Raw genomic sequence first — 15,983 nt, forward strand, 5'->3', positions numbered from 1 at the left:
TTTTGAGGAACCTCCCTACTGTTTTTCACAGTGGCCGAGCCAGTTTGCATTCCTATGAACAGTGCACAAAGGTTCCTTTGCCCACACTTGTTGTTTCCTGCATTTTTTATTTTAGCCATTCTGACAGGTATGAGGTGATATCCCATTGTGGTTTTGATTTGCATTTTCCTGATGATTAATGATGCTGAACATCTTTGCTGTGTCTCTGGCTATCTGGATGTCTTCTGCTCATTTTTAACTGGATTATTTGGTATTTTTGATATTGAGTTGTATCAATTCTTCATATTCTCTGCATACTAACTCTTTATCAGATATGTCATTTGCAAATAAATTCTCCCATTCAGTAGATTGTCTTTTAGTTTTGTTGATTGTTTCTTTTGCTTTGCAGAAGCTTTTTATTTTGATGTAGTCCCAATAATTTATTTTTTCTTTTGTTTCCCTTGCCTCAGGAGACATATCTAGAAAAATGTTGTTATAGCCAATGTCAGAGAAATTACTGTCTGTGCTCTCTTCTAGGATTTTTATAGTTTCAGATCTCACATTTAGGTATTTAATCCATTTTGAGTTTTATTTCTGTAAGTGGTCTAGTTTCATTGTTCAGAATGTAGTTGTCCGGTTTTCCTAACACCATTTTTTGAAGAGTCTATGTTTTTCCCCATTGCATATTCTTGCCTTCTTTGTTGAAGATTAGTTGAGCATATAATTGTGGGTTTGTTTCTGAGTTCTCTATTGTGTTCCGTTGATCTATAGGTCTATTTTTGTGCCAGTACCATACTGCTTTGATTACTACAGCTTTGTAGTATAGTTTGATATCAGGAATTTTGATACCTCCAGTTTTGTTCTTCTTTTTCTTTTTTAAGTTTATTTATTTCCTTTGAGAGAGAGAGTATGTGTGTGAAAGAGCAAGCTGTGGAGGGACAGAGAGAGAATCTCAAGCAGGCTCTGCACTGATAGTAGGAGCCCGATGTGGGGCTTAAACTCATGAACTGAGAAATCATGACCTGAGCCAAAATCAGGAGTTGGACACTTAACCAACTGAGCCATCCAGGAGCCCTGTTCTTTTTCAAGATTGCTTTGGCTATCCAGGGTCTTTTGTGGTTCCGTATAAATTTTAGGATTATTTGTTCTAGTTCTGTGAAAAATGCTTTTGATATTTTGATAAGGATTGCATTAAATCTGTAGATTGCTTTGGGTAGTATGGGCATTTTAACAATATTGATTTTCCCAATCCATGAATATGGAATATCTTTCCATTTGTTTGTGTCATCTTTCATCAATGTTTTATAGTTTTCAGAGTACAGGTCTTTCATCTCCTTGGTTAAGTTATTCCTAGGTTTGGTACAATTGTAAATGGGATTATTTTCTCAATTTCTCTTTCTGTTGCTTCATTATTAGGATATAAAAATGCAACAGATTTCTGCACATTGATTTTGTATCCTGTGGCTTTACTGAATTCATTTATCAGTTCTAGTAGATTTTTGGTGGAGTCATTAGGGTTTTCTATATATAGTATCATGTCATATGCAACTAGTGAAAACTTTACTTCTTCCTTACCAATTTGGATGCCTTTAATTTCCTTTGTTGTCTGATTGCTGTGGCTAGGACTTCCAGTACCATGTTGAATAAAAGTGGTGATAATGGACATCCTTGTCTTGTTCCTGGCCTTAGGGGGAAAAGCTCTCAGTTTTTCACCATTGAGATGATGGTTTTTTGTGGGTTTTTCATGTATAGCCTTTATTATGTGGAGGTTCCCTTTAAACCTATTTTGTTGAGGTTTTTTATCATGAATGGATCTTGTACTTCGTCAAATGCCTTTTCGTCATCTATTGAAATGATCATATGGCTTTTTATCCATTCTCTTGTTGATATGATGTATCACATTGATTGATTTTCAAATACTGAATCACCCTTGCATGCCAAAAATAAATCCCACTTGATCGTAGTAAATGATTTTTTTAATGTGTTGTTGGATATGGTGTGCTAATATTTGTTGAGGATTTTTACATCTATGTTCATCAGAGATATCAACCTATAGTTCTCTTTTTTCATAGTGTCTTTAATTCTTTTTTAATGTCTTATTTTTTATTTTTGAGAGAGACAGAATGTGAATGGGGCAGGGACAGAGAGAGAGGGTGACACAAAATGCTCTGAGCTGTCAGCACAGAGCCCAATGTGGGGCTCAAACTCACGAACTGTGAGATCATGACCAGGGCCGAAGTCAGAGGCTTAACTGACTGAGCCACCCAGGCAACCCTGTAGTGTCTCTATCTGGTTTTGGTATCAGGATAATGCTGGCATCATAGAATGAATTTGGAAGCTTTCCTTCTACCTCTTCTATTTTTTGGAACAGTGTGAGAAGATTGTATATTAACTATTCTTTAAATATTCAGTGGAATTCATCTGTGAAGGCATCTAGTCCTGGAGTTTTGTTTGTTAGGAGTTTTTTGATTACTGACTCAACTTCATTACTTGTAATCAGGTCTGTTCAAATTGTCTATTTCTTTCTTATTCAGATTTGGGAGGTTGTATGTTCCCAGAAATTTATCCATTTCTTCTAGGTTGTTTGGTTTGTTGGCCTATAATTTTTCATAATATTCTCTTATAATTCTTCATATTTCTGTGGTGTTGTTATTTGTCCTCTTTCATTTCTGATTTTTGTTTATTTGAGTCCTTTTTCTGTTTGTTTTTGTTTTTGTTTTTTTTTCTTTGGGGCTAATGGTGTATCAATTTTGTTGATCTTTTTAAAGAACCAGCTCCTGGTTTTATTGTTCTGTTCCATTGCATTTTTACTTTCTATTTCATTCTACCCTAATCTTTATTATTTCCTTCCTTCTGCTGTCTTTGGGTTTTGTTTGTCTTTCTTTTTCTAGTTCCTTTAGGTGTAGGGTTAGGTTGTTTATTTGAGATTTTTCTTGCTTCTTGAGGTAGACCTGTATTGCTATAAACTTTCATTCTAGAACAGCTTTTGCTGCATCCCAGAGATTTTGGACCATTGTGTTTTCATTTTCATTTGTCTCCATATGTTTTTTGATTTTCTCTCTGATTTCTTGGTTTACCTGTTCATTATTTAGTAGCATGTTATTTAACCTCCATGTATTTGTATTTGTGTTCTTTCCAGATTTTTTTTCATGTGGTTGATTTCTAGTTTCATACCATTGTAGTAGGATTCATGATATGATTTTGATCTTTTAAAAAAATTTTGTTTAATGTTTGTTTGTTTTTAAAAAAGAGTGAGAGAGAGAGCGAGCATAAGCAGGGGAGAGGCAGAGGGAGAGGGAGATACAGAATCTGAAGCAGGCTACAAGCTCTGAGCTGTCAGCACAGAGCCTGACGTGGGGTTTGAACTCACAAATCATGAGATCATGACCTGAGTGGAAGTTGGATGCTTAACCGACTGAGCCATCCAGGCTGAGCTATACGTACACATATATATGTATACACACACACACACACACACACACACACACACACACACACACACCACATCTTCTTTATCCATTTATCTGTTGATGGATATTTGTACTCTTTCCATACTTTGGCTATTGTTGATAGCACTGCTATAAACATTGGGGTGCATGTGCCTTTTCAAAATAACACACTTGTATCCTTTGGGTAAATACCTATGGTGCAATTGCTGGGTTGTAGGGTAGTTCTATTTTTATTTTTTTATTCTTTTTATTTATTTTTTTAATTTTATTTTTAATTTTTTTAAAATTTATATCCAAATTAGCATATAGTGAAACAATGATTTCAGGAGTAAATTCCTTAATGCCCCTTACCCATTTAGCCCATCCCCCCTCCCACAACCCCTCCAGCAACCCTCACTTTGTTCTCCATATTTATGAGTCTCTTCTGTTTTGTCCCCCTCCCTGTTTTTATATTATTTTTGTTTCCCTTACCTTACGTTCTTTTGTTTTGTATCTTAAAGTCCTCATATGAGTGAAGTCCTATGATTTTTGTCTTTCTCTGACTAATTTCCCGCAGCATAATACCCTCCAGTTCCATCCACGTAGTTGCAAATGGCAAGATTTAATTCTTTTTGATTGCCGAACAACACTCCGTTGTATATATATACCACATCTTCTTTATCCATTCATCCATCAATGGACATTTGGGCTCTTTCCATACTTTGGCTATTGTTGAAAGTGCTGCTATAAACATGAGGGTGCACATGTCCCTTCAAAACAGCACACCTGTATCCCTTGGATAAATGCCTAGTAGTGCTATTGCTGGGTTGTAGGGTAGTTCTGTTTTTAGTTTTTGAGGAACCTCCATACTGTTTTCCAGAGTGGCTGCACCAGATTGCATTGCCACCAACAATGCAAAAGAGATCCTCTTTCTCCGCATCCTCGCCAACATCTATTGTTGCCTGAGTTGTTAATGTTAGCCATTCTGACAGGTGTGAGGTGGTATCTCATTGTGGTTTTGATTTGTATTTTCCTGATGATGAGTGATGTTGAGCATTTTTTCATGTGTTGGTTAGCCATCTGGATGTCTTGGAAAAATGTCTATTCATGTCTTTTGCCCATTTCTTCACTGGATTATTTGTTTTTTGGGTGTTGAGTTTGATAAGTTCTTAATAGATTTGGGATACTAACCCTTTATCTGATATGTCATTTGCAAATATCTTCTCCTGTTCTGTCAGTTCCCTTTTAGTTTTGCTGATTGTTTCCTTTGCTGTGCAGAGGCTTTTTATTTTGATGAGGTCCCAGTTGTTGACTTTTGCTTTGGTTTCCCTTGCCTCTGGAGACACGTTGAGTAAGAAGTTGCTGTGGGCAAGATCAAAGAGGTTTTTGCCTGCTTTCTCCTCGAGGATTTTGATGGCTTCCTGTCTTACATTGAAGTCTTTCATCCATTTTGAGTTTATTTTTGTGTATGGTGTAAGAAAGTGGTCCAGGTTCATTCTTCTGCATGTTGCTGTCCAGTTTTCCCAGCACCACTTGCTGAAAAGAATGTCTTTATTCCATTGGATATTCTTTCCTGCTTTGTCAAAGATTAGTTGGCCATATGTTTGTGGGTCCATTTCTGGGTTCTCTATTCTGTTCCATTGATCTGAGTGTCTGTTCCATACTGTCTTGATTACAGATTTGTAGTATAGCTTGAAGTCTGGGATTGTGAGGCCTCCTGCTTTGGTTTTCTTTTTCAAGATTGCTTTGGCTATTTGGGGTCTTTTCTGGTTCCATACAAATTTTAGGATTATTTGTTCTAGCTCTGTGAAGAATGCTGGTGTTACTTTGATAGGGATTGCATTGAGTATGTAGATTTATTTTTTTTGAGGAACCTCCATATTGTTTTCCAGACTGGCTGCACCAGTTTGCATTCCCATCAACAGTGCAAAAGGGTTCCTCTTTCTCTGCATCCTCACCAACATCTGTTGTTGCCTGAGTTGTTAATTTTAGCCATTCTGACAGGTGTGAGGTGGTATCTCATTGTGGTTTTGATCTGTATTTCCGTGATGATGAGTGATGTTGAGCATTTTTTCATGTGTCTATTCGCCTTCTGGATGTCTTCTTTGGAAAAGTGTCTATTCATGTCTCTTGCCTATTTATTCACTGGATATTTTGTTTTTTGGATGTTGAGTTTGATAAGTTCTTTATAAATTTTGGATACTAACCCTTTATCTGATATGCCATTTGCATATATCTTCTCCCATTCCATCAGTTGTCTTTTAGTTTTGTTGATTTTTTTTTTTACCATTCAGAAGTAAACAGGTCCCTTCGTATGATACTTCAATTCTATTCCTGGGAGACAAACTAAGCCAGCAGCTAATGAGTCTTCTGGTGGATCTGCCCATTTGAAAACACCAAATTTGCTGTAATGAATTTTGTAGTGCTCTTAGGAACTGCTATGCCTAGCATACAGACATTAATGCATCCTTTTTGAGACAAAAACAAGGAAACAAACAAAGAAACAAAACCAAAAAAATCACAATACTATATTTTGAAAAGCTTATTGTTCTCAAAACAGAATCTGTTCCATAGAAGGAGTATGACATATTTTAAATGTGAAGTAAACAAAACATGCTACATTACATAGGGTCCTAGTTGGAATATTCTAGAAGAAAGACTTACCTTAAAGCAGAAGTCTAAAAACTGGAGCCAAAATTTAATCCTCTTATGAAAGCAGACAGTGTTCACAGCAATCCTGTCATTGCCTTATCAACAAAGATGAAACTGCTCAAGTTGGTGGGAACCCACTTCGGCTGGTAGTTAAATAAACCTAATTTGGTCCCTCATTATTCTAGTGATACAGGTGGAAATATATGGACCTATATATGAAATATATGAATATGAAATAAATGGATATATATGGAAAAATTCCTGATAAGAATTAGGAATTCTTAGGAATGTCACTCATTAGAAGACAGTGTAATGAAACATCATGTAGAGTCTGATGGAAGAATGGATAGAAGCTCCCTTGAATTTCCAGGTGTAGAAAAGAATCAAGAAATTTCACTTTTAGGTTATTCATCTGTTTGCATAAATATTTGCTGATTTTATGCCTTATACATTTCCCACTATCCTTTACCATTTCAGACGAATTGTGCTACTAGAGAATTTTTAAAATAATTTAGTTTTCAAATCCCAAGTAGTAGCACTAGTAGGGCAAAATGAATGTTTTTATGCAAAGTAGAATGGGGGAATGCTTAGTGATGACAGTTAAAATGCTGTTTTTTTTCCTAACATAGTACTGTTTCAATTGTAAAGTCACTGAATTCAATTATCTATTAACAACATGCGAATTTATTTAATGATAGTGTACAATTTTAGTAGGAGTTACTGGAAGTTTTCTAAGAATGTTGATTCATCTCAAATCACATTGTTTTACAGATGTAGTCTGTTGAGTTTTAACAAAAACCCCACAGCTAATTACAGGTAGGAAATAATTATATCACATGACTATTTTCATTGCTGGTGTTGGTTTTTGTCTTATATCCAGCAAAACTATGTGCTGCTTAGCAACACACTTTCTGTAGTCAAGGAAACATTGTCACACACTTAGAAGAAGAGATAGAAATGAGTAATTGAAGGCTATCCTTGAGGTACTGAGAAGATACTTATAGGGAGGAAGTAACTGTCCTCTAGTTTAATTAAATTCAAAGCAGTTTCTATCACAGCTTAAATGATTAAGGTCGGAAAACATTTTTTTGACTTCACTGATGCCTAAATTTGGTTAGAGAGAGATTTTATAGATGGAGATGTCACCTTGAGTTTCAAGGCTCAAATGTGTGTGTGTGTGTGTGTGTGTGTGTGTGTGTGTAGGGTTAAAGTCAATTCTAAGATTCTATGCCAGAGAGATAGAGAAGCTTTCTAAAGAGGGTCTTAAGGGAGATTAAGAGATTTGGAAAGAAGAGAAGCCTGAAGGGCAAAGTTTCTTATTCCCTTACCCATGTGTGTCAGTAATCACATAAAGGGACCCAACAAATATTTGTGGATCTGCCTGCTCTGTCGCAAGCCAGTGGAAGAACATATAAGACAACACTGAGTGTGTTTATTTTTGATTTAAAATTTTTAAAAATTGTTTATTTATTTTTGAGAGAGAGAGACAAAGTACAAGCAGAGGAGGGGCAGAGAGAGAGAGGGTGATACAGAATCTGAAGCAGGCTCCAGGCTCTGAGCTCTCAGCATAGAGCCCTACATGGGGCTTGAACCCACAAACTGTGAGATCATAACCTGAGCTGAAGTCAAATGCTTGACTGAGCCACCTAGGTGCCTCTGTGTGTGTTCATTTAATCGTGGAGGAGCTTCAAGGAAAGCAACTCAGTTCACATTTTTAAATATTTATTTTGCAGTATTCACTTTAAAGGTGTTTGCTGTTGTTGTTGATCTCAGTTTTAAGTAGTTTTACTATGAAGTACTTGGGTATTTTGTTGTTCTTGTTCTGCTTGAAATTCATAGAATTTCTTACATGTGTGACATGTTGTCTTTTATCAGTTTTGATCATTTCTCAGCCAGTTTCTCTTCATTATTATTTCTGCATCATTCCCCTCCCTTTTCCCTTCTTCTCATCCTCCCTCCCCTTCTCCCCCCACTCCCCCATTCTCTTGGCATTTTTTTCTGGGATACTTATAAATATGTTAGATTTTTTTATCGTGTCCTATATGTTTATACTCTACTGGTTTTTTTTAACATTTTTTTTTCTCCATGCTTCAGTGGATCCATTCTACTGCCCTTTCTTCCAGTTCCCAATCCTTTCATTTGTTGTGTCTAATTTGTGTTAATCTCATCTACTGAATTTAAAGTTTTTATTATTATACTATCCATTTATAGACTGTTTATTTAAATTTAATTATTTCTTGAATATTCCAGTTGTCCGGTGAAATCATCCATCCTGCCATGTGTTTCCTTGGATATATTTATGGTAATTTCAAAAACTATATATAATAACCCTAACATCTGGATCACCTGGAGCTCTGCCTCCATTGTCTATTCTTTCTTTTATTTGCCAGGTATTTGGTCCTCTCCAGGCATGCCTTGGAGTTTTTGATTGAGCACAAGACATTGTGGTGAAAAATTGTAGAAATAATTTGACACTTTCACAGGCACTATCTTCTTCTAAGGACGATTCTGCCCCCCCCACCCCCCACCCCCACTTTTTCTAATTGGCAATTAGATTAAGGGAAGATCACCTCACTCCTACCTGGGGTTTATCTGATTCAAAGACAGGTTTCAGTCCTTGGTAAGGTTTTGTCTATTTTTGGTTCATATTTTTTCTTATATTATAGTGCTGGATTCTTAATTGAAAGTATAAGAGATTTGCTAGGGATCCCCCTCCTTGTAGGGCCCCAATTTTTCAGTAGTAACACTATTGAAATCCCAGGCAGCCTTTATACACTGCTTTCTGCTTGGTTTCTTAGTCTCTCCTCCTGTGTAGCTCAGAAATCATCAAATTCCTCTGGGGGAAAGTGCTACAGAATGTTGGGTTCATATCAGTGAACTTCCTTTCTCTCTGAGATTCTGGCACTTTAAATATTGACTGCCTTGATAGCTTCCTGATTTCTCCAAAGAAATTTTCTTTTTAAATTTTGTCTAAATTTAGAATTATTGTCATATTCAAGTTAGAATGCAGTAAGTTCTTTACTATTATTGAAATGACCTAATTTTCTTTTATCAGAACAATGAATTTTTCTCTTTATGTTCATGATACTTTTTAGGTTACCTTTTGAAAAAAGCAACTTAAGCCAAACATCAGTCCTCCCAGGCTCATTTCTTGGCGCTTTTTGCCACTTTCTATTGCCATCATTTTGTTTCTACCCTAACATTGATTACTTCTTGTATTTTTTTAAGTTCATTTTAAGTTCATCTGCTTCTCTCCAGCCACTTTTTATTTTTCATTTTAATTTGCTGCAAAATTTTAGTATCTATTGCTGTATAAGAAACCACCTTAAAAGATAGTGGATTAAAGCAATGATTTATTATTTCTCTTATAGGTTGGTTGGCAGTTTTTCTGCTCCATGTAGTGTCTATCAGCTGGGGTCACATGGCTGTAATTAGTTGGTGGTTGGGCTGGGTCTGGAACATCCAAAACGGTCTTACTCACATGTTTGGTGCCTCAGCTGTGGTGGGCTAAGGGGCTAGAGTACCTTGATTCTCTTCCATGTACGTCCATTTCTCCAGCAGTCTAGACTGTATTTCCTAAAGCTTGACAACTGGTTTCCAGACAGAAGTAGATGCTGTCATGTTTCCTAAATTCTGAGCCCAGAACTGTCACATTGTATATTACTTCTTCCACATCCTCCAGGTCAAAATAAGTCACAAGTCCAGGCCAGAACCAAGATGAGGGGAAATAGATTCCCCTTCCTGAAGGGAAAAGGGGCATGTACATAAGAGGAATTGTTGGTGGTCATCTTTAAAAGCAATCTACCATAGTGCATATTTGTATAAAAGCCTATTCCTTTTTCAGTACAATCTACTGATAGTACACTGCTTGTTTGGCTTCTGCCCCAGATTTTTTTCTACCAGCAGCTAAATTCAGTTACTTGCCATCAGTAGGCTCAGGCAAAGCATAAGCACTGGGCTCAGTATCAATTTAAAACAGAAAATTTTACTTGTACCTTTTCTCATTACTTGTCCCAGTTTTAATAATTATATTTGTCTCTTTCTATCTCTCTCCTTTTTGAGCCAAACCTACCCAAGCTCTATTCTTATTACCTCTTTTTATATTTCCTGAACCTCAGTGCTTTCTGGGACTGCAACATCTTGCCTTTCTTGGCCCTCTGCAGGTTATTTTTTTCTTGATTAGATTTCTCTTTGTATCTTCAGAACATTGGCATCTTCTCAGCATTCTCTTCCTAGTATTGTGGAAAATACCTGCCCTGCTTCCAATGGGAGACTCTCTGTTCCAGGTATTGCTCTTACTGTTTTTGATAGAATTAATCTTTATTTCCAAAATTAATTGATAACTCCAGATCTATTTTTATATTTTATTTATTTATTTATTTATTTATTTATTTATTTAGAGACAGAGTGTGAGTGAGGGAGAGAGGCAGAGGGAGAGAGAGAGAGAATCCCAAGCAGGCTCCATGCTCAGCTCAGAGCCCAACCTGGGGCTGGAAACCACGACCTTGGGATCATGACCTGAGATGAAATCAAGAGTTGGGCACTCGACCAACTGAGCCACCCAGGTGCCCTGATTGATTGATTTGTTTTTAAGTAGGCTTCATATCTACTGCAGAGCCCAATGTGGGGCTTGAACTCATGACCCTGAGATCAAGACCTGAGCTGAGATCAAGAGTCAGATGCTCAACCGACTGAGCCACTCAGGTGCCCCTATGATTTTTTTTTTAAACAGCATAAAACATGAATTCCTGGGATACAATGGAGTCCATAGGTTATAAAGGGGCTATGTGTATAGAAAGTTTTACTAATTTTGATAAGTTGCCATTATATCTTTTGAAAGTGAAAATTTGTTCTTGAGTAGAAACAAATTTGGCCAGATTTTCTCAGTTTGGCTATAATATTATGCTACTAGCATATGTGTTTTAATTTGTCACAGTTTTCATAAAATAGAGTAGGTATAGACTTAAAACAAATCTATAATTTATTCCAATAATTAAAAAAAATAATATATTATTCTGTGAAATGCTTAAGATACTGTAAGTCTCACCTAATGTTTAAGTAGCTAAGCAGTTATAAGACCATATTATATAATGTGAAATAAAAAGTAAACATTCACCTGTAAACAATATCACTGAGCACATAAAATTTGTCATAATTTAAAACTTTTCTGGCTAATGAAAAAAGTTTAAAATTAAATAATGCATTTATATTGTACAGGTCTTTGGGAAAAAAGTGTGTCATGATTGTATTACTTTATTGGGTAAAGAAAACATAAATATGTATTTTTTGGGAAGTCAGGACCCCTTTGAAAGAGCTTTGAAACTTTGTTAGGTTTTTAGAATAGAAAAATCCCTGTTGAACAACAAAGCACTAAGGAGGGGTCTTGGCAGCAAGTAGCTCTTTGATAGTTGGCTCCATTTTAGCCCCTGGAGTGAAGATGTGTTTTTCCAGAATCATATATTAGTTTGTTTGTCAACAATGCTTATCTCTGATAAAGACTAAGTGGAAATTGTCCTTTTAAGATTTATCATGCTTTTCAATGAAACAAAACTCCCATAGCCAAAATGTCACTGATATCTGAGATACCGAATTCTTGTACTCTCTGCTTTGTCTGATTTGCTAGTTGCTCTCTGAAACTTGACAGATTTGAACAATTAAGTCAAGGTGATGAATCACTTGTATTTCTGATTCCATTCCTATTCACTTAAGTGGATGAAAAGTTCATTGTGAAGATGAAAGATTATTTTCAGTAGACTTATGCAAATTATTACCAGTTATTGCTTTGTGTAGTCTCATTAAAAGTAAAACTGAACAAAAAAGTGAACTAGGAATTTTCTGGGATAGTCTTCAATTATGTGGGTACTAGCTTTTCTAAAATGCACTCTTGAATTTTAGTTTTGACAATTTCCATCACCGTATCTATAGCGCCACATGCTTTCCCCAAGTTTCAAAACAAATTAAAAAAAATTACTTAACAAATACTATATGAAAACAATGTTTAACAATCTACCACTATTTAGCATAGGAGCTCCAATGGTTGAAGAAAACGGAAGTTTTAAAACAATGATGATTTTGTTAATGGCAAGTCATAATCATGGTCTCCAAAATTTGTTTTAAAATTTATACTTTAAACTGACACAAAATATACATTATCAATGAAGTTAAGTTTTTGGTTTCAACCTAAATTTTGGTTTTCTATTATAATTTTCTTATTGTACTTTTTTTTTTTTTTGGTGGGGGAAGATTGTTCTAGTATTTTCATTAGCTTCCTTTTCCCTTTCTGATAGAATTCACGTTTATCTTTCATTTTAGGAAATTTTTTTCCACACTACGTCTCATTCATGTTGTCTAATCCTGGCCACATCTATTATTATCCCTTCCATTCCATTCATGCCTCCTTCTTTTATTCACTCTGACCTTCTGGCCTAGAGCTCCTGTGGGTATCTGTGTTTGTAGCAGTTTTTTTTTTTTTTTTTTTTTTTTGTAATATTAAGCAGACCTTCTGCTGATTTATCAAAGATTTATTAGCATCTCTTCTGTGCCAATTAGTGTGTTAGATTTTGAAGATAATGATGGTCCCTTTGAGCTCTTTGAAGTTAGGGGTTATGTCTTGTTCATTCTCGTATCTCTCTTGCTTGACACACACCTGACTCATGGCTGACCTTCCATAAAACTGTTATTAAAAGTATCCTGGGGGCCTGGGTGGCTCAGTCAGTTTAAGTGTCTGACTTCAGCTCAGATCATGATCTCATGGTTCATGGGTTCAAGCCCCGTGTCGGTCTCTGTGCTGACAGCTCAGAGACTGGAGCCTGCTTTGGATCCTGTGTCTCCCTCTTTCTGCCCCTCCACCACTTTTGCTTTGTCTCTCTGTCTCTCTCTCTCAAAATAAATAAACTTTAAAAAAATTAAAAAAAAAGTATCCTCTGGGGGTGCCTGGATAGCTTAGTCAGTTGAGCGTCCGACTTTAGCTCAGGTCATGATCTCACAGTCTGTGAGTTCAAGCCCCATGTCAGGCTCTGTGCTGACAGCTCAGAGCCTGGAGCCTGCTTTGGATCCTGTGTCTCCCTCTCTGTCTGCCCCTCCCCTCCTCATGCTCTGCCTCTCTCTGTCTCAAAAATAAATAAAAACATTTTAAAAATTTTTAAAAAAGTATCCCCTTTTAAAGTCCATCTGCCTATGAAGTATCCAATCTGTATTGATTCTTTCCTCTTAGTTCCAATAATGTTTATTCAAATTTTGGGGATATTCCAGGTACCAGTCAGTAAAATATTGTTCTTAGAGTTTCAAATGAAATTCGCTACTGTGGTAGCAAATTGCCTAAGTATAAAGAACACACACTGCACAAACATTGCTTCAGGTACTTGATTGCTATATTAAGCTTTTTTAAAAAAATTTTTTAATGTTTATTTTTGAGAGAGAGTGCGAGCAGGGGAAGGGCAGAGAGAGGGAGACACAGAATCTGAAGCAGGCTCTAGGCTCTGAGCTGTCAGCCCAGAGCCCGACGCGGGGCTCGAACTCACGAACTGGGAGATCATGACCTGAGCTGAAGCAGGACACCTAACAGACTGAGCCACCCAGGTGCCCCAAGTTGGATTTTAATGCAACATTTGGTTGAACTGCTGACTTTCTGGATAGGATGTCTGTTGTGGATATGTTAGGGAAAAATCTGTTATACGTTGGCCGACAGGACTGATAAGGGAATTTCAGTCCCTGCCTGAAGACTTCCCAGCTGGGTTCTTATTCCCACCCTGCTTGCCTCAGGTGGCAAATTACTACTAATGAGGAATGCAGAAGTAACAGAATATAAATTGTCCCCTTTGTTGATGCTCTGGGCTCAGACCTCTGGAGAATGATCTCCTCTGAGCCCACCCGTATAAAATAAACCTCCTGCCTTCCATGATCTCTGAGTGCTGCTTGGTTCTTCTGCTGGGTGATCCAGACTAGTTTCTGTAACAGATAAAGCAATCTGTGCAGCACTAGCTTCATGAAGCTACACCTGAAACATACCTTTTGTTTTGTGACTCAGAGACCAAGTTTGAGAAATATAGAACGTAAAATGAAATTAGGTTGTGTATTTAAAAATCATACAGTATAATTATTTATATTCATATCACAAGAGAATACTATGTGGCAAGATATGTAACATCAAGACAATTGTGAAATTAATTTGATTATTTCTGAGTAAAATAATATTTTTAAACTTCAGAAATGCATTCCAGAAAAATACAATAAATATTTCCTGACCCTTCTTCTGTCAGTAATCAAAATGAAATTGAACTGGGATGACATGTTCACATTCAGTTATTCACTTCCTGACCTTACAAACTTGGCTTAATAGAGTTTCTTTTTGGTCACACTAGTTCCCAGAACTATGAAACTATCAAATTTATACTTGAAAAGCCAATTTGTATATTGTATGGTGTTGGGTTACAGTCCTTCCGAAATCTCTAAAATCTCATTCTTTGTTTCACCCAACTTTCTTGTGAAGAGTGAGTATTCATGCTAACTTTAATAACCCTCATTTGTTTTTCTGGATAATGCATGATTTAATCTTCATGCTTTGCAGAACTTTGCCTTTTTCAAGATCAGACTTGCTCGATGCCATTCCTTCCTTCCATTGTTTTATTTGTGAGGAAATTACCCCTTTCAAGGGCAAAGGAGTTGATAAAAGATAACTCACAGAAAAGTTTGTATTAGGTTGTTTACCAAAAGAGGATATGAGAGGAGTCTACATCCACAGTAAGCCTTAAGAAACTGAGAAGAGAAAGGAAGGAAAGGGAAATCTAACAAGCTAAGAAACAAAGACTTGGAATTTGACATTAAAAATACATACCTTATCTATCCATTCCTGACATATTCATCATAATTTCTATCAAACTTCATGATCCATAGAACTTAATATGAACTCAAAATATTATTAATTTTGACTTCCATTGAAAATAAATTTTGTCAACCACCTTCTTATTAAAATGTTTTAGAACTAAACCCATAACAATTACATCTACAAAAATGTCATTAGATTTTCTAAAAGAACACCAATCTACTTAGAAGTATGAGCTCAACTTTTTAATGCATGTGTTTACATAGTTGCTTTTTTTTCCCCTACAGGCAGCATGATGTACTGGAAAGAATATGAGATTCTGGGATTAGGAGAACTGGGCATGAGTCCCAGACTCTGCGCTACCAGCTGTATGACCTTGGGGAAGTCACTTCATCCATCTGAGTCTTGTTTTTCTTGCCTGTCAAATGAAAAATAAAAGACCCCAAACTTTCAGGTTGAGTATGTAGATCAAATGAGTAATATATGTGAAAATGCTTTGTTAGTTGTAAACCATCATACAAATGATACTTACTTTTATTTCAGATGAACTCAAATATTGCTCTAAATTGGTAAGACACAAACAAAACAAATGACTGTTAATGTACATAGTAGCCTTGGTTCTATCTAAAAAATTTTTCTTTAGAAAACTAGGCTTTTAATTAGCAAATTGTCAATGGCTCTAGACTCTTTCAAAAAAGAGTCATTATGTATTTGAATCATTCAATTAGGAAAAAAAATATAATCCTCCTTTAAGAGAACCTTCTTGATACTGAATCATTTACTCTAAGCTCAAGTTTGATCTTATCCTGACATTCTCCAAGCTTGTCCTTTGGAGAAGCCCCTTTAAGCTGTGGATTGTATAAGTGAGGAAGATGTATAAATGAGAGCACATGTACACAGGGAAAACTTACTCATGAGACAGTGGACACAGTGCCAAGGATCCACTCTACTTTTAGGGGTCCACAAAAATGGTTTACTTTATTTTGTAACTGGAAGAAAGAAATGAACTTTTAGGTCAAATAAATGTTTTAGTGTATAATATTAATACCTTCATCTTTATGCCAATGAGTCATAAATATAATTTTTTAAGTTTAATTATTTAT

At 36.1% G+C, this 15,983-nt stretch overlaps 1 long non-coding RNA gene across 1 annotated transcript; it reads left to right on the forward strand.

Moving 5' to 3' along the window:
- The first annotated feature begins 2,425 nt into the window (after positions 1-2,425).
- LOC102968516 lies at positions 2,426-15,326 on the forward strand. The gene is made up of 3 exons (XR_443932.3): positions 2,426-2,479; positions 10,263-10,345; positions 15,168-15,326. It is a non-coding gene; the product is annotated as an uncharacterized LOC102968516 (long non-coding RNA).
- The last annotated feature ends 657 nt before the right edge of the window (positions 15,327-15,983 follow it).

The sequence above is a fragment of the Panthera tigris genome, chromosome A1 (assembly GCF_018350195.1).
Source record: "Panthera tigris isolate Pti1 chromosome A1, P.tigris_Pti1_mat1.1, whole genome shotgun sequence".
NCBI lineage: Eukaryota > Metazoa > Chordata > Mammalia > Carnivora > Felidae > Panthera > Panthera tigris.